Consider the following 17,366-nt stretch of genomic DNA (forward strand, 5'->3'; position numbering starts at 1 on the left):
TTGCCATTTCCTTCTCCAATGCATGAAAGTGAAAAGTGAAAGTGAAGTCGCTCAGTGGTGTCCGACCCTCAGTGACCCCATGACCTGCAGCCTTCCAGGCTCCTCCATCCATGGGATTTTCCAGGCAAGAGTACTGGAGTGGGGTGCCATCGCCTTCTCTGCTGAAGAGCTATACAGTGAAGTAATTTCTTAGACAGAGGAGAATCTTCTCACTTAAACTGAGAAGATTCCATGGAGGAAAAAAGCAGAAGTAAATGGAAAACAGGAAAACAATATATTTAGAGCTCATTATTATAGATATCTGGAGGAGGGCATGGCAACCCACTCCAGTATTCTTGCCTAGAGAATGACCATGGCCAGAAGAGCCTGGAGAGCTACTATCCACAGGGTTGCAAAGAACTGGACTCGGCTGAATGACTAAGAACACACGCACATTATAGAGACCACCATGGCAGAAGATTGTAAAGGCCAGGGAAGAAATTTTGGTAGCCACAGGAATGTGTCTTTTTAATACAATTTAGCATGATACTAAGAATAAACTCGACTAACATCAAAAACTGAACTTGGAGGAAATACCAGTCTAAAGTAGATAATTTGCAGGTTTAGAGTATATATGTTCTAAATAGATGGCCTGGAGTGCTGTGAGGATTTTAGCATTTGCCCCATCATCTTTCGCTCTTTAAAGTGCCCCATTTTAAAAGCAAATCATGTGGTCACCATAGTTTTATGGGGCTGAAAATCAAGACTGTAGTGGAGCTGTCCTGTGTCTACTTAAACTGAAACTACATTCTCTAGAACTTCCTTCCTTGTGTTATTAATAGTTCAAGGTTAGCGTAAACCACAGAGATATTTTGTGTGAGATTTAGAGGGCAGAGCTGAAGCAGTAGCTATATTCTTTGTATTCTTCTTCTATGTAGGAAGTTGATTAGGGACACTATCTCAACTCACAGAGGGTTTCACTGACTCACCTTGTAGATGTGGGGCAGTGGATCAGTTGACCACTCCATCAATTCCCATCCAGCTCCCCTCCTTCATGTTCACTGACTCATGAGCCAGGTAGAAGTTTAATATCGTGACCAAGGATACCAGCTTCTTTTGTAGATTACCTGAATTATCAAAGTCAGGTAATTGGAGGCTGTAAGAGACCACAACAGTCTATAGTTCATCCTCATGAATTCTAGTTTATGATTATCCTCCCCCATGTCATATTTATCTTTCCTCCCCATTTATCTCTCTTCCCCTATGACAGGCCCATCACGAATCACAGAGGCAATAGTCATACTGCTTCATGAAATCAAACCCCTAGAATAAATCCCATATTCCAAATTATTCAAAGTAACAGTTTCCTTTTAGATAGAACTCTGATACAGTGCTTGATAGACAAAAGAATAATTTACATATAAATTGACCAGATGGCCTTTTCGTTATAGGGGACTGGAATGCAAAAGTAGGAAGTCAAGAAACACCTGGAGTAACAGGCACATTTGGCCTTGGAGTACAGAATGAAGCAGGGCAAAGGCTAATAGAGCTCTGCAAAGAGAATGCACTGGTCATAGCAAACACCCTCTTCCAACAACACAAGAGAAGACTCTACACATGGACATCACCAGATGGTCAACACTGAAATCAGACTGATTATATTCTTTGCAGCCACAAATGGAGAAGCTCTATACAGTCAGCAAAAACAAGACCGGGAGCTGACTGTGGCTCAGATCATGAACTCCTTACTGCTAAATTAAGACTGAAATTGAATAAAATGAAGAAAACCACTACACCATTCAGGTATGACCTAAAACAAATCCCTAATGACTATACAGTGGAAGTGAGAAATAGATTTAAGGGACTAGATCTGATAGACAGAGTGCCTGATGAACTATAGACGGAGGTTCATGACATTGTACAGGAGACAGGGATAAAGCCCATCCCCAAGAAAAAGAAATGCAAAAAAGCAAAATTGCTATCTGAGGAGGCCTTACAAAAAGCTGTGAAAAGAAGGGAAGTGAAAAGCAAAGGAGAAAAGGAAAGATATACCCATTGGAATGCAGAGTTCCAAGAATAGCAAGGAGAGATAAGAAAGCCTTCCTCAGCAATCAATGCAAAGAAATAGATGAAAACAACAGAATGGGAAAGACTAGAGATCTTTTCAAGAAAATTAGACATACCAAGGGAAAATTTCATGCAAAGATGGGCTCAATAAAGGACAGAAATGGTAGGGACCTAACAGAAGCAGAAGATATTAAGAAGAGGTGGCAAGAATACCCAGAAGAACTGTACAAAAAAGATCTTCACAACCCAGATAATCATGATGGTGTGATCACTCACCTAGAGCCAGACATCCTAGAACGTGAAGTCAAGTGGGCCTTAGAAAGCATCACTACGAACAAAGCTAGTGGAGGTGATGGAATCCCAGTTGAGCTATTTCTAATCCTGGAAGATGATGCTCTGAAAGTGCTGCACTCAATATGCCAGCAAATTTGGAAAACTCAGCAGTGGCCACAGGACTGGAAAAGGTCCGTTTTCATTCCAATCCCAAAGAAAGGCAATGCCAAAGAATGCTCAAACTACTGCACAATTGCACTCATCTTACACTCTAGTAAAGTAATGCTCAAAATTCTCCAAGCCAGGCTTCAGCAATACATGAACCATGAACATCCAGATGTTCAATCTGGTTTTAGAAAAGGCAGAGGAACCAGAGATCCAATTGCCAACCTCCACTGGATCATGGAAAAAGCAAGAGAGTTCCAGAAAAACATCTATTTCTGCTTTATTGACTATGCCAAAGCCTTTGACTGTGTGGATCACAATAAGCTGTGGACAATTCTGAAAGAGATGGGGATACCAGACCACCTGACCTGCCTCTTGAAAAACCTATATGCAGGTCAGGAAGCAACAGTTAGAACTGGACATGGGACAACAGACTGGTTCCAAATAGGAAAAGGAGTACATCAAGGTTGTATATTGTCATTGTGCTTATTTAACTTCTATGCAGAGTACATCATGAGAAACGCTGGGCTGGAGGAAGCACAAGCTGGAATCAAGATTGCCAGGAGAAATACCAATAACCTCAGATATGCAGATGACACCACCCTGATGGCAGAAAGTGAAGAGGAACTAAAGAGCCCCTTGATGAAAGTGAAAGAGGAGAGGAAGAAATTGGCTTAAAGCTCAACATCAGAAAACTAAGATCATGGCATGCGGTCCCAATACTTCACGGCAAATAGATGGGGAAACAGTGGAAACAGTGGCTGACTTTATTTTTCTGGGCTCTCAACAAAGGTCTGTCTAGTCAAGGCTATGGTTTTTCCAGCGGTCATGTATGGATGTAAGAGTTAGACTATAAATAAAGCTGAGAGCCGAAGAATTGATGCTTTTGAACTGTGGTGTTGGAGAATACTCCTTAAAGTCCCTTGGACTGCAAGAAGATCCAACCAGTCCATTCTAAAGGAGATCAGTCCTGTGTATTCATTGGTAGGACTGATGTTGAAGCTGAAACTCCAATACTTTGGCCACCTGATGTGAAGAGCTGACTCATTTGAAAAGACCCTGATGCTGGGAAAGATTGAGGGCAGGACAAGAAGGGGACAAGAGAGTATGAGATGGTTGGAAGGCATCACCGACTCAATGGACATGGGTTTGGGTGGACTCCGGGAGTTGGTGATGGACAGGGAGGCCTAGCATTCTGCGGTTCATGAGGTTGCAAAGAGTTGGACTCAACTGAGCGACTGAACTGAAATGAACTGACCAGTGAAACCAAGGGGTCATTTAGAGTGAGAGACAAAGTAGATGAGGAACATTGTACAACAGTGCCATAATGAATTACAGTATGCATGTCTGTATAAGTTTTGATGAGCCTGCAAATCCAACAGAGGAGAAGTGCATCCAGGTTTGCAAAGGAGGGAAACTAGAAAAGTACTCTGTCTTTAAAGTCTGTGGTGTTTTAAATAAGCAGGAAGATTGTCACAGGCTCTGTTAAAAACAAGACTGATCAGTTTAGTTCAGGTCAGTCACTCAGTCGTGCCCAACTCCTTGTGACCCCATGGACTGCAGGCTTCCCTGTCCATCACCAACTCCCGGAGCTTACTCAAACTCATGTCCATTGAGTCGGTGATGCCATCCAACCATCTCATCCTCCCTTGTCCCCTTCTCCTCCCGTCTTCAATCTTTCCCAGCGTCAGGGTCTTTTCAAATGAGTCGGTTCTTTGCATCAGGTGGCCAAAGTATTGGAGTTTCAGCTTCAACATCAGTCCTTTCAATGAATATTTAGGACTGATTTCCGTTAGGAAAAAAAAAAAACAGGCCCTAAATTGAGTCATTCATGCTAATCTTATACAGAAAACTGAGACAGTTATAGTTTGGCTTTCCCCAAAAATAGTCTAACACCATGCAATCAGGAATTGCCTGATCAGCTTGGATTAGGCAATCTGCCTGATAAATTCTACCCATTCCCTAGAAGGAAATTAAGCTTTTAGTAACCGATCTGCTTTATGCCCAGTTCAGCTTCCTTGTTCCTTTTCCCCTGTCTATGAAATTACTTCACTGTATAGCTCTTCAGAGATCCCTTCTGTCTACTAGATTGGACTCTGACTAGTACATGATTCGTTGAATAAAGCCAAAGAGATCTTTAAAATTCACTCAGTTGAGTTTTATTTTTAACACTCCTAAGGCTAGTGTAAAGTGAAAGTGTTAGTTTCTCAGTTGTGTCCGACTCTTTGTAACCCCATTAACCAGCCCTCCAGGCTCCTCTGTCCAGGGGACTTCCCAGGCAAGAATACTGGAGTGGGTTGCCATTTTCTTCTCCAGGGGATCTTCCCAACCCAGGAATCGAACCTGGGTCTCCTCATATTGCAGGTGGCTTCTTCCTGACCCAGGGATCAAACACAGAATGGAGTGGTTTTGACAAATGTGACTAGAAAAATATGGTATATCATTTAGGAAAAGATTTGTTAATTACACATACTTTACATAAAATAAAAATCCAAATGTACAAAAATCCAATGGAAGTGACAAATATTCTGAGTAACTTACACTGTTTCAGTGAGAAAGACCTTTTAATAAACCAAAAGCAGGCAATATTAAGGAAAATATTAACAGATCTGACTTCATATCAATTTAAAACTTTTATGTGCTTCCCTGGTGGTTCAGATGGTAAAGAGTCTGCCTGCAATACAATGACCCTCGGTTCATTCCCTGGGTCAGGAAGATCCCCTGGAGAAGGGAAGGCTACCCACTGCAGTATTCTTGCCTGGAGAATTCAATGGACAGAGGAGCCTGGCAGGCTACAGTCCATAGGGTCCCAAAGAGTTGGACACAAGTAAGCGACTAACACTTTCACTTAAACTTTAAAATTTTTATATAGCAAAAATGGACATGTGTTTGAGCAGGCTCTGGTAGATGGTGAAGGACAGGGAGGCCTGACGTGCTGCAGTCCACGGGGTCACAAAGAGTTGGACACTACTGAGTGACTGATCAACATAGCAAAAATAAAGCAAAACAAGAACAATTACATTTAAAGATACAACAAAAAGGAAAAAATAACTACAATATATAATAAAGCCAAAAATTTGCCATCTTTAATATATAAAGTTTATTTCAAATAAGTAAACATGAAAAATAAACACATCAAAAGGAAAATGAGTAGAATTTAAAATGCATATCCAAAAAACTGAAATAAAAATCATAAATAAAATATAAATAAATCTTAAATATCATTAATATCAACATAATTTTAAACTGAATAAAATTAAAACAAACAACAAACATAAAAACAAACAATCATGTCACTTTTAACTAGCACCTGTACTGCTAATAGAAATATAAAGCAGTACACTGGAAGGCAATTTCATGATGTGTATCAAAAGCCTTAATAAAGGACATGCCCTAGCAATTTTACTTGTAGGAATTTATTCTAAGTAAATATATAAACATATACAAGCTAACTATGGAAAAGTACTGGTCATAGAAATGTACATAAAACAAAATGTGAAAATTGTTTAAAAGTCCATTATTTTGAAGATGCTAAGCAGGAAAACAGTCTATCTCTTCAATAGGATTTAATACAGAAATTAAGAAAAATGAGACAATGCCTTGTACATCTATTAGAAAAATATGAACACACATTAAACAAACATAGCAAGGTACAAATAGCTGTGTACAATGTGATCCAATTTTGTTAAAATAAACAATTACTATTACATATGGTCAATATCATTGAGGCACATTCTGTGTTCTAGCTACTATTATAAAAGGTAGGGACTCAAGTGTTAAAACAAAGAAACTTATTTTTATAAACTTTTTTATAAACTTTCCAATGGAAAGAGACAATAAATAAACAAGGATATAAATAAAATGTTCAGTTCAGTTCAGTTGTTCAGTCGTGTCTGACTCTTTGTGACCCCATGGACGGCAGCATGTCAGGCTTCCCTGTCCATCCAGCACCAACTCCCAGACCTTGCTCAAATTCACGTCAATCGAGTCGGTGATGCCATCCAACCATCTCATCCTCTGTCGTCCCCTTTTCCTCCTGTCCGCAATCTCTCCCAGCATCAGGGTCTTTTCCAAGGAGTCAGTTCTTCACATCAGGTGGCCAAAGTATTGAAGCTTCAGCTTCAGCATCAGTCCTTCCAATGAATATTCAGGCCTGATTTCCTTTAGGATTGACTGGTTTGATCTCCCTGCAGTCCAAGGGACTCTCAAGAGTCTTCGCCAAAACCACAGTTCAAAAGCATCAGTTCTTCAGCACTCAGCTTTCTTAAGCTGAGCGCCAGTCCAACTCTCACATCCATACATGACTACTGGAAAAACCATACTTTAGACTAGATGAACTTTTGTTGGCAAAGTAATATCTCTGATTTTTAATGTGCTGTCTGGGTTGGTCATAGGTTTTCTTCCAAGGAGCAAGCATCTTTTAATTTTGTGGCTGAGTCACCATCTGCAGTGATTTTGGAGGAAAGAAACTAAAGTCAGCCACTGTTTCCATTTTTCCCCATCTATTTGCCATGAACTGGTGGGACCGGATGCCATGATCTTAGTTTTTTGAATGTTGAGTTTTAAGCCAACTTTTTCACTCACCTCTTTCACTTTCATCAAGGGGTACTTTAGTTCCTCTTTGTTTTCTGCCATAAAGGTGGTGTCATCTGCATATCTGATGTTATTGATATTTCTTCTCCTGGCAATTTGATTCCAGCTTGTGCTTCATCTAGCCCAGCATTTTGCATGATGTACACTGCATAGAAGTTAAATAAGCAGCGTTACAATATACAGCCTTGAGATACTAATTTTCCAATTTGGAACCAGTTTGTTGTTCCATGTCTGGTACTAGCTGATGCTTCTTGACCGGCATACAAATTTCTCAGGAGGCAGGTAAGGTGGTCTGGTATTCCTATCTCTTAAAGAATTTTCTATAGTTTGTTGTGATCCACACAGTCAAAGGCTTTGGCATATTCAATAAAGCAGAAGTAGATATTTTTCCAGAACTCTCTTGCTTTTTCGATGATCCAATGGATGTTGGCGATTCGATCTCTGGTTCCTCTGACTTTTGTAAATCCAGCTCGAATATCTGGAAGTTCTTGATTCACTTACTGTTGAAGCCTGGTTTGGAGAATTTTCAGTATTGCTTTGCTAGTGTATGAGATGAGTGCAATTGTGCGGTAGTTTGAACATTCTTTAGCATTGCCTTTCTTTGGGATTGGAATGAAAACTGACCTTTTCCAGTCCTGTGGCCACTGCTGAGTTTTCCAAATTTGCTGGCACATTGAGTGCAGCACTTTAACAGTATCATCTTTTAGGATTTGAAATAGCTCAATGGGAATTTCATCACCTCCACTAGTTGTGTTTGTAGTGATGCTTCCTAAGGCCTCCAGGTGTCTGACTCTAGGTGAGTGGTCACAACATCATGGTTTATCTGGGTCATGAAGATATTTTTTGTGTAGTCCTTCTGTGCATTCTTGTCATCTCTTCTTAATATCTTCAGCTTGTTAGGTCCATATTGTTTCTCTCCGTCCATCTTTGCATGACATTTTCCCTTGGCATCTCTAATTGTCTTGAAGACATCTCTAGTCTTTCCCATTCTATTGTTTTCCTCTATTTCTTTGCACTGATCACTTAGGAAGACTTTCTTATCTCTCCTTGCTATGCTTTGGAACTCTGCATTCAGATGGGTATATCTTTTCTTTTCTCCTTTACCTTTGGCTTCTCTTCTTTCCTCAGCTATTTGTAAGGTCTTCTCAGACAACCATTTTGCTTTTTTGCATTTCTTTTTCTTGGGAATGGTCTTGATCACTGCCTTCTGTATGGTGTCATAAACCTCTGTCCATAGTTCTCAGGCACTCTGTCTATCAGATCTAGTCCCTTAAATCTATTTGTCACTTCCACTGTATCCTTGTAAGGGATCTGATTTAGGTCATACATCATATGTTAGATGACAGCAAATGCTAAGAATAAAAAATATAGCAAAATAAAGACAGTAATGAGCACAGGGCATACAAGACTGCTATTTAATATAGGATCATCAGGAAATACTTTTCCAGGTACAGTAAAATATGAGCATAATTCTGAAGAAAATGATGGAAACAAAACAAAAAAAATTTTTTTTCCAGACAGAATAAGAGCAAAGACTCCAAAGATGGAAGCAGGTGAGGTCTAACAAGGAGCCAGTATAGTTGTAACACAAAAAAACCAAGGGAGAGAGTGGTGACAAAGGAAACTGATATAAGGCCTTGTGGGACATTGTAGGACTTGCTACTTTTGCTAAGAGAGAGATGGGAAGCTCTTGGAGATTTCTAAGGAGAGGAGTTACATCTTACTTTTTATTTAAAAGGATCATTCTCTTATTAAATTGTTCATACTGTGTGAATAGACAGAGAAAATGAAGTAGAGTACAATGACAATGACAATTCAGGGGAATAAGTTAGCAGACTATTGCAACAACTCAGGAAAGAGATGTATTAGGATACAGCCTGTATTAGGATAGTGCTTAGTGCTACACATGGCCTGTGCTTAATCCAGGATATATTTTGATAGTAGAACCAATGAGATTTGTTGAATTGAATTAATATCCCAGACATCCCAACATGTCTGTGATAATCAGATTGAGGATTCAAAAATATTCCCCTAAAATGTGTCCCAAATTATGTCAAATCCACGTCTCTATTTGACCAAATTAGCACAAATCCTGGATCTGCTTTCCCCTCATATCTGACCCCAAACCTGAGGGATACCTTTAGTAATTAGTAATCTCTTCTAAAGTTTTCAACATTCATGAGTGGTACCAGAATGCAACTGAATCCCTTTCAGAGCCAGCAAAATCCATGACTGCTCCCATATTACGGAGAGCTCTTCCCTAAGTTTGTTCTTACCACTTCCATGGTGGACACTCTAAATTAAGCTTCTGACTTAATTTCTCTTTGCATTCTTCCTGGTTATTCTGAAAATCCCTCAATTTCTTCTGAAATGGGGGCCACCGTATATCCCAACCACTATAAATTTTCTACATTTGCTCTTCTAGATTCATATTGATAGATATTTACCCTGGATTCTAAAGTATTCAATATCATTAATTATAAAACCTATCCTAATGTCTAGAAAGGCATAGTAAGTTCTCCCCTTGGCTTGGTGATGGAAGCATCCTTGAATTCCATTTTCTGTTTCACAGTGTGTGAAAGTGAAAGTTGGTTGCTCAGTCATGTACAACTCTTTGCAACCCCATGGCCTGTAGCCTGCCAGGCTCCTTTATCCATGGAATTCTCCAGGCAAAAATACTGGAGTAGGTAGCCATTCCCTTCTCCAGGGATCTGTCCAAGGAGAAAGGATCGAACCCAGGACTCCTGCACTGCAGGAGGATTCTTTACTGTCTGAGACACCTTCAGTTTTGCATAATGAGTTTCAGTATCCCCGTCTGAGACTGGAATGGAGTTTACACTGGAGATTCCTTTAAGCAGAAATTGAATGGGAAGAACAGATGAAAAGAACTAATATTTTGAGCCCCTACCTCAGGTTAAGCCCTGGAATTCTCATTTTATCAACACAATGAAAAGTCTCAAGAAGAAATGTTACTGAATTTTTACAAACTTGAGTCCATTAGCACATGTAGAGTCAATCTATTGACACCAAGTTTTGGTAAAGGAAAGTGAAAGTGCAAGTCACTCAGTCCTATCTGACTCTAGGCAGACTGTACCCATGGACTATATGGGCCATGGAATTCTCTAGGCCAGAATACTGGAGTGAATAGCTGTTCACTTCTCCAGGGGATCTTCCCAACATGGGAATCGAACCCAGGGCTCCCACATTGCAGGCTGATTCTTTACTAGATGAGCCACCAGCAAAGCCCAAGAATACTGGAGTGGGTAGCCTATTCCTGCTCCTGGGTATCTTCCCTACCCAGGAATTGAACTGGGGGGGGGGGGGGTGTCCCACACTGCAGGCAGATTCTTCACCAGCTGAGCTACGAAACATGCTGCATTTATTAGAGAGCCATACAAGGAGTCACATGGGCTCATAAGGTCCAGATTCCCCAGTAGATTTCAGAAAAGGCTTCTTTTTTTTTTTTTAATGGCAAAATGAGAGAGAGAATCACTGGTGTGTGATCAGCTTGTGCATAATTCTCTGATTGGTTGATGGTGATATAACAAGTTGGTGTCATAGGGGTTAATACCATCAGTCCTCAGACTCCAATCAGTCTGGGGGCCATGTTCTCACAGTCATAATGCAGTTAACTTCTTACATCTGGTGGAGGCTTTATAGCATTTGCAAAAAAACTCAGGAAGTTGTATCAGACACCGTTATCTATGTACTTCAGGAAGAAACTAAAGATCCTGCGACTTTTATATGGCTGATCTGTTGTTTAAATTGTTACCAGTTCTCCTGGCCCAGCTGCTATTCTTTGTTACTACAAATTCAGTTTTTAAATCAAGTCTTGAGCCAGCCTTTTGTGATTCAGGAGAGACCAGGGAGACTAAAGCTTTTCTACAAAGAGGCAGATGGAGCACATGGGAGGTGGGCAGTTTGGTTTAGGGAAAGCCCTATAGGGGCTTCCCTGGTGGCTCAGAGGTTAAAGCGTCTACCCGCAATGTGGGAGACCTGGGTTCGTTCCCTGGGTTGGGAAGATCCCCTGGAGAAGGAAATGGCAACCCACTCCAGTATTCTTGCCTGTAGAATTCGATGGACAGAGGAGCCTGGCAGGCTACAGTCCATGGGGTCACAAAGAGTTGGACACGACTGAGCGACTTCACTTTCACTTTCACTTTCCTATAGGGTCCAACTTAGTTACTGAAAAACTGAGAAAGATTAAATGTGTGACCAAAGTTTGCATAATTAGAAAGTAACAACAATGGAGTTCAGGTCCACTTTCCACGTAAATACATACCTTTAAGGAGACTAGTACTGATAGCCATCCCTAAACTTGACAAATCACCCCAAATTTTTATATCCCTGTCATCCACAAGGATAATGCCACCTAAATATTTGCTTAGAAATCCATGTTTTCTAAAGGGAGTAGACTGGAAGTAGGGTCAGACAGCAGAAGCAGGAAAATCTCAGGGTTCACAGAAGACGCTCTTCCTTTCTACCTCTACCTAGGGCTAGCAAAGCCCTACTGTTTGCAACTGGCCACTGCCCTGAGAGGTAGGGGAAGTCCACTGAAGGCAGGATCTGATGCCTCTGTGTCTTTCCCTCTGTAATATTGGTATTTATAATGAGAAATATATAAGTAATCTTTGTCCCAGTTCATAAAACAGCTTCTTAAAATGCTTATAAATTCCTAAGTAGTAAGAATGGTAGAAGCATTTTTCTTCTAATGACGCAACACTGGTTGTGTCCCTGGATGGGAGACGGGCACCAGAAAGACAAAGCCATGATTAGAGGTTTCATATTTTCAGGCCTCCACTTCCCATTCTCCAGAGAGGGGCTGGAAATTAACTTAAAAATAGATGAATCCTATGTGAGAAAGCCTACATAAAATCTCAATAGCATGGGGTTTGAAGGGCTTTCAGTTTGGTGAACACATCCACACATACCAAGAGAGGGATGGACCCCTACTCCACAGGGACAGAATCCACCCAGACCTCAACCTATGTATCTCTTCTTCCGTCTGTTCATCTGTATCCTTTATCACTTTCTTTACTAAACTAGCAAACATAAGTCTTCCCTGAGTTTTAGAAGTTGCTCTAGCAAGCACATCAAACCTGAAGAGGCAGTTTTCGGGAACTTCTGATTTATAGCCAAGTCATTCAGAAGTTGAGGGTAATCTGGGGATCTACTGCCTGAAATTGACATGTGAAGCCAGAGGCAGTCTCCTGGGACTGAGCCCTTAAACTGTGGGACCTGACAGTACATTCAGAAAGATACATAGTGTCAGAATCAAGTTAAATGTAGGACACCAGCTAGTGCTACAGAATTGCTTGTTGTAGGGAAAGCCCCACACACATGTGGCATTGAAACAAAAGAAAACTGTTTTTTTATTTTTTTTCTAAAACAGCAAGGTTGTCTGATTATTTCTTCCTTTTCTTCCTCTTTTTATGGGATACAGTGCAGGTGCCCCAACATGCGCCACTTGGGTGTGTAGATTATTTCAACCTGAAGGTAAGGAAGGTCCAAAAGACTCTGTATGAGCCTTTGAACTTCCACATAACTGCTTAAGAGATTAGAATATAGAGCCTGTTCCAGGAGAGATATACCACTATAGATAACTATACAACACTATACATAACTATAGTAAACTATGAACTAGGTGTGGTAAACAAGGAGGAACTTAGCAAGGCCAGTTTGATCGAAGTCCTCTCTGTGTCTTATTCTCTCTAGATTGACCAGCAAACATTTGTTTAAAAAACATTACTTAGGTCACCCTCTCCACACCCATAAGCAAATATAGCTAGGAACTGCTGGATCCTGGACTTAAACCATATGCTGACATTTAAACTCTGGCCTACTAGAAAACATTTTCATTCCTGTTCTAAAAGTAGGAAAGTGAAAGTGAAAGTGAAGTCGCTCAGTCGTGTTGGACTCTTAGCGACCCCATGGACTGCAGCCCACCAGGGTCCTCTGTCCACGGGATTTTCCAGGCAGAGTACTGGAGTGGGGTGCCATTGCCTTCTCCACAATAAACATTAGATACTGGTATTATTATTAATACTAAAAATAGTATTAGCCCTCCCCAATATGTACCAAATAGGAAAACCAGTACGTCAAGGCTGTATATTGTCACCTTGCTTATTTAACTTATACGCAGAGTACATCATGAGAAATGCTGGGCTGGAAGAAGCACAAGCTGGAATCAAGATTGCCAGGAGAAATATCAATAACCTCAGATATGCAGATGACACCACTCTTATGGCAGAAAGTGAAGAGGAACTCAAAAGCCTCTTGATGAAAGTGAAAGAGGAAAGTGAAAAAGTTGGCTTAAAGCTCAACATTCAGAAAAAGAAGCTCATGGCATCTGGTCCCATCACTTCATGGCAAATAGATGGGGCAACAGTGGAAACAGTGTCAGACTTTATTTTTGGGGGCTCCAAAATCACTACAGATGGTGATTGCAGCCATGAAATTAAAAGACGCTTACTCCTTGAAAGGAAAGTTATGACCAACCTAGATAGCATATTGAAAAGCAGAGACATTACTTTGCCAACAAAAGTCCACCTAGTCAAGGCTATGGTTTTTCCAGTGGTCATGTATGGATGTGAGAGTTGGACTGTGAAGAAAGCTGAGCACCAAAGAATTGATGCTTTTGAACTGTGGTGTTGGAGAAGACTCTTGAGAGCCCCTTGGACTGCAAGGAGATCCAACCAGTCCATTCTGAGGGAGATCAGCCCTGGGTGTGCTTTGGAAGGACTGATGCTAAAGTTGAAACTCCAATGCTTTGGCCACCTCATGCGAAGAGTTGACTCATTGGAAAAGACTCTGATGCTGGGAGGGATTGGGGGAAGAAGGACAAGGGGACGACAGAGGATGAGATGGCTGGATGGCATCACCGACTCAATGGATCTGAGTTTGAGGAACTCCGGGAGTTGGTGATGGACAGGGAAGCCTGGCGTGCTGCAATTCATGGGGTTGAAAAGAGTTGGACACGACTGAGTGACTCAACTGAACGGAACTGAATGTGTAGGACCCCCACCAGATTGAGACCACGCAGGCACTCAGTAAATATGTTAGGAGCCTTTGCTTTCCTCACTTCACTCTTTTAGTCCCCTTGTTTTCAAAACATTCCCACCTAGCACAAGGCCTTTGCACATGCTGTTCCCTCTGCCTAAAACACTCTTCCCCAACCCAAGAACCTACCAGGTTCTTGTTACAGCCTCCCAAAGCAGAGGCTCCCTTTCCTGTCTCACCCCATCTCTATTTGCAATATACTCAGATGGGTATGTGATCAAAGTCTCTGCTCCCTGGGCTGGCACTACATCATGGGCAGGGAAAGGTCAGCAAAAAAGAGGTACTCGTGAAGGTGGATTCAACTGAATAGAGCCCTGCTTCACACCCTGCCTTTGCACCTGCCTTGCCCTTTGTCTGGAATACCCCACCCTCGCCAGGCAGGGTCAGGTATCCCTCTGCACTTCCTCATCCATGGTGAATCTTCTCTGACTGCAGATATTGTCTCCCCCACTGGACTGGGAGCCCCAGGAGGACAGGACCAGGAGTGTCTCAGTCATTGCTGTGTCCCCAGCACCATTAACACATGGTGGGCACAAAGGAGGGGCTCAGAATAAATATTTGGGGAATGAGGGAGGGCCATCTTCCCAACACTGCTAAGCACTGGGTCCTGTGATGCATGATGGGATATGTCCCCTCCCCCAGCCCCCACTGCCCACCCCACACTCAAGACTCACTGCTCCCGCAGGTGCCAGATCTCAGTTTCCCGGCCGTCCCGAGTGTCCTGGCCATCCAGCCCTCGAAGGCAGCTCAGCTCCTCCTTTAGTGAACGAATGATGCCCTGCAGGACCACAGGGTCTGGCTTGCCCTGGTATGGGAGGGGCAGCGGGTAGTGAATCCTGTCAAACTCCACAGGAGTTAACCTATCTCATTTTATCCTCATTAATATTATGCGAGTGGATGGTGCTACTGACACAAATTCATTCCACTCCTCGACTGCTCCTTATTACTTAGGTCACCCTCTCCACACTCATAAGCAAATATAGCTAGGAACTGCTGGATCCTGGACTCAAACTAATGACTGACATTTAAACTCTGGCCGACTAGAAAACACTTCCATTCCTATTCTAAAAGTAGGAAAAGGGAAGTCTTATTGGATGGGTACCATTCTAGCCCTACTTATACCTTCCTTGTGTCTCATGTCACTCACTGAAATAGCTGTTAATATTCTCACATAAAACTGAAGAAACAGGCTCAGACAGACCAATCACTCTTATTTAATCATGACATTTTGTTCATCTGTATGGTTCATGCACTGCATTTGGGATACAAAGATGAATAACACAGATCCCCCACAACTGGGAGGAACGAAGGGAGGTGGGATGTTTGAGGTCTGGGGATGGGAGAAATGAGGGAGACAAGCAGCAGTTACAGAGCAGCACACTGTGACAGGAGTATCGCAGGTGGAGTCAGTGCTCTGAGAGCAGCACAAACAGCTCAGTACAGGACCGTGTAGGGGAGACAGACAGGTGCACTGGGAGTGGAAAGGGGAAAGATGACGTGGGTAGCATTTCTAGAGGTCCTGGGAAAACTGAGCATGAGGTTTTCCTCCAAGAAGACATGTGCAGACATACACAGCTTGAGACAGAGGAACAATGGAGCAGGTGGTACTGTCTACAAGCAAAATTACAATGAATTAAATCGTGGGGTAAAATAATAATAAATGAAACAAAATGCTTTACATGAGATGTGGACTGTATAGAGTGCCTGTACCAGAAAACCCTAGGGAAGGAAATGGCAACCCACTCCAGTATTATTGCCTGGAGAACTCCATGGACAGAGGAGCCTGGTGGGCTATAGTCTGTGAAATCTAAAAAAAAAGTTATACAAATGAACTTATTTATAAAACAGAAAGAGCCTCACAGATTTAAAGAACAAATTTACAGTTACCAGGGGAAAATGGTGGAGGGAAGGGATAGATTGGGAGTTCCGTACTGACATGTACGCATTGCTATTTTTAAAATAGTTAGCCAACAAGGACCTACAGTATAGCACAGGGAACTGTGCTGAATATTCTGCAATAACCTAAATGGAAAAATAATTTGGAAAAGAATAGGTACACCCGTGTTGCCAGTACACTTTGAACTTTATACCATTTATGGCCTCAGACTTGTATTCTGGGGCAATAAAATTAACTACTTACTTATTCATCTCTCTCCAACTCTATTGCTAAGTTTTAAGCCCTCCAAGGTATGACCCTGTTTTATACTTCATTCCTTGGGTCATCCTATTGCCTCACATATAAAAGGACTCAATTTATTTTTGGAAAGAATATAGGCATGTTTTAAAAAATGATGAACAATGAAACCCCTTTGACATAGAGAAATAACAGCCATTATCATTGTCTTTTTTTCTTTCTAGAGATTTAAAAATATCTTTCAAATTAAGTCAAAGAAAACACCCAATGAAACTGCTTCTTCTCACAGAGACACTCAACTAGTAAATAATAAGAAAGAAACAATGCAAATCAACACTTTCCTGACTTGATCAAGCGGCTTACTCTGGAAAGTTATTATCCCAAAAAGATGACCAAAGTAAGTTCTCTTTTGGTAAATAAGACCTTCCTCCATTAGCTCATATTAGTGTTGAATCATCCAAATCAGCTAATACAATTTTGAAACTTTGTTAATTTTCAAACCAACCACACAGCTAGAACAATAAAGCAGTTAAAGCAAGTTCCTGAGGAAGACATTCTAATGTGCCCTTGTCTCTTTTCTGAAATTCGTTCCCTATCCTGTTTCTCCCATGTTCTTTATCTGGTGCTCACCACAGGCCACCATAAAGAAACATGCACACACAACGCTCCCCCCCAACATTAGTCTTCCATTTGCAATAACCTTAATATCCAAGAATCACAGTGTAAACACAATTACAAGTCACAATTATCTAATCATAATTATATAAATAAATATAAATCACAATTATAAACAAATGAATGAAGGAATAAATAAATAAATAAATGCATAGGATTCCTTTAAATCAGCTGATCTTTTAAAAGAGGGGGAAAAACCCCACAAAAGTGAAACCAGTCTTTCACTTCCTGCTTGCCCTTTTACCACAGAAGGAGGTGAAGTCTAGGCTAGAGATATAAATAAGCAAACTGCCAGACTTGAGGAAGGAACATGCTCTGCTTTCTCGCTCATCTCTCTGGAGCAAACTGAAGACAGGAGCTTGGCCTCCAGGAGACAGGTAAGTGAAGGAAAAGGAGAGAAATGGGTAGACAGAGAGATACA

General features: G+C 41.3%; 1 protein-coding gene, 1 long non-coding RNA gene and 1 pseudogene across 2 annotated transcripts in view; 1 reads left to right on the plus strand and 2 right to left on the minus strand.

Annotated features, from left to right (window-relative positions):
• Window positions 1-1,188, minus strand: part of LOC113905626 — a 37,691-nt gene extending 36,503 nt beyond the window's left edge. The window contains exon 1 of the long non-coding RNA XR_003514692.1: window positions 969-1,188. This is a non-coding gene — a long non-coding RNA (uncharacterized LOC113905626). The remainder of the gene's footprint in view (window positions 1-968) is intronic.
• The window catches only part of LOC113905022, a 147,183-nt pseudogene that overhangs the window by 64,564 nt on the left and 65,253 nt on the right, over window positions 1-17,366 (minus strand).
• LOC113905625 (interferon-induced very large GTPase 1-like) overlaps window positions 17,098-17,366 on the plus strand; it is a 43,897-nt gene continuing 43,628 nt past the window's right edge. The window contains exon 1 of the mRNA XM_027563162.1: window positions 17,098-17,322. The gene's annotated coding sequence lies outside the window, so the exon portion shown is untranslated. The remainder of the gene's footprint in view (window positions 17,323-17,366) is intronic.

The sequence above is a fragment of the Bos indicus x Bos taurus genome, chromosome 15, assembly GCF_003369695.1.
Source record: "Bos indicus x Bos taurus breed Angus x Brahman F1 hybrid chromosome 15, Bos_hybrid_MaternalHap_v2.0, whole genome shotgun sequence".
Classification (NCBI taxonomy): domain Eukaryota; kingdom Metazoa; phylum Chordata; class Mammalia; order Artiodactyla; family Bovidae; genus Bos; species Bos indicus x Bos taurus.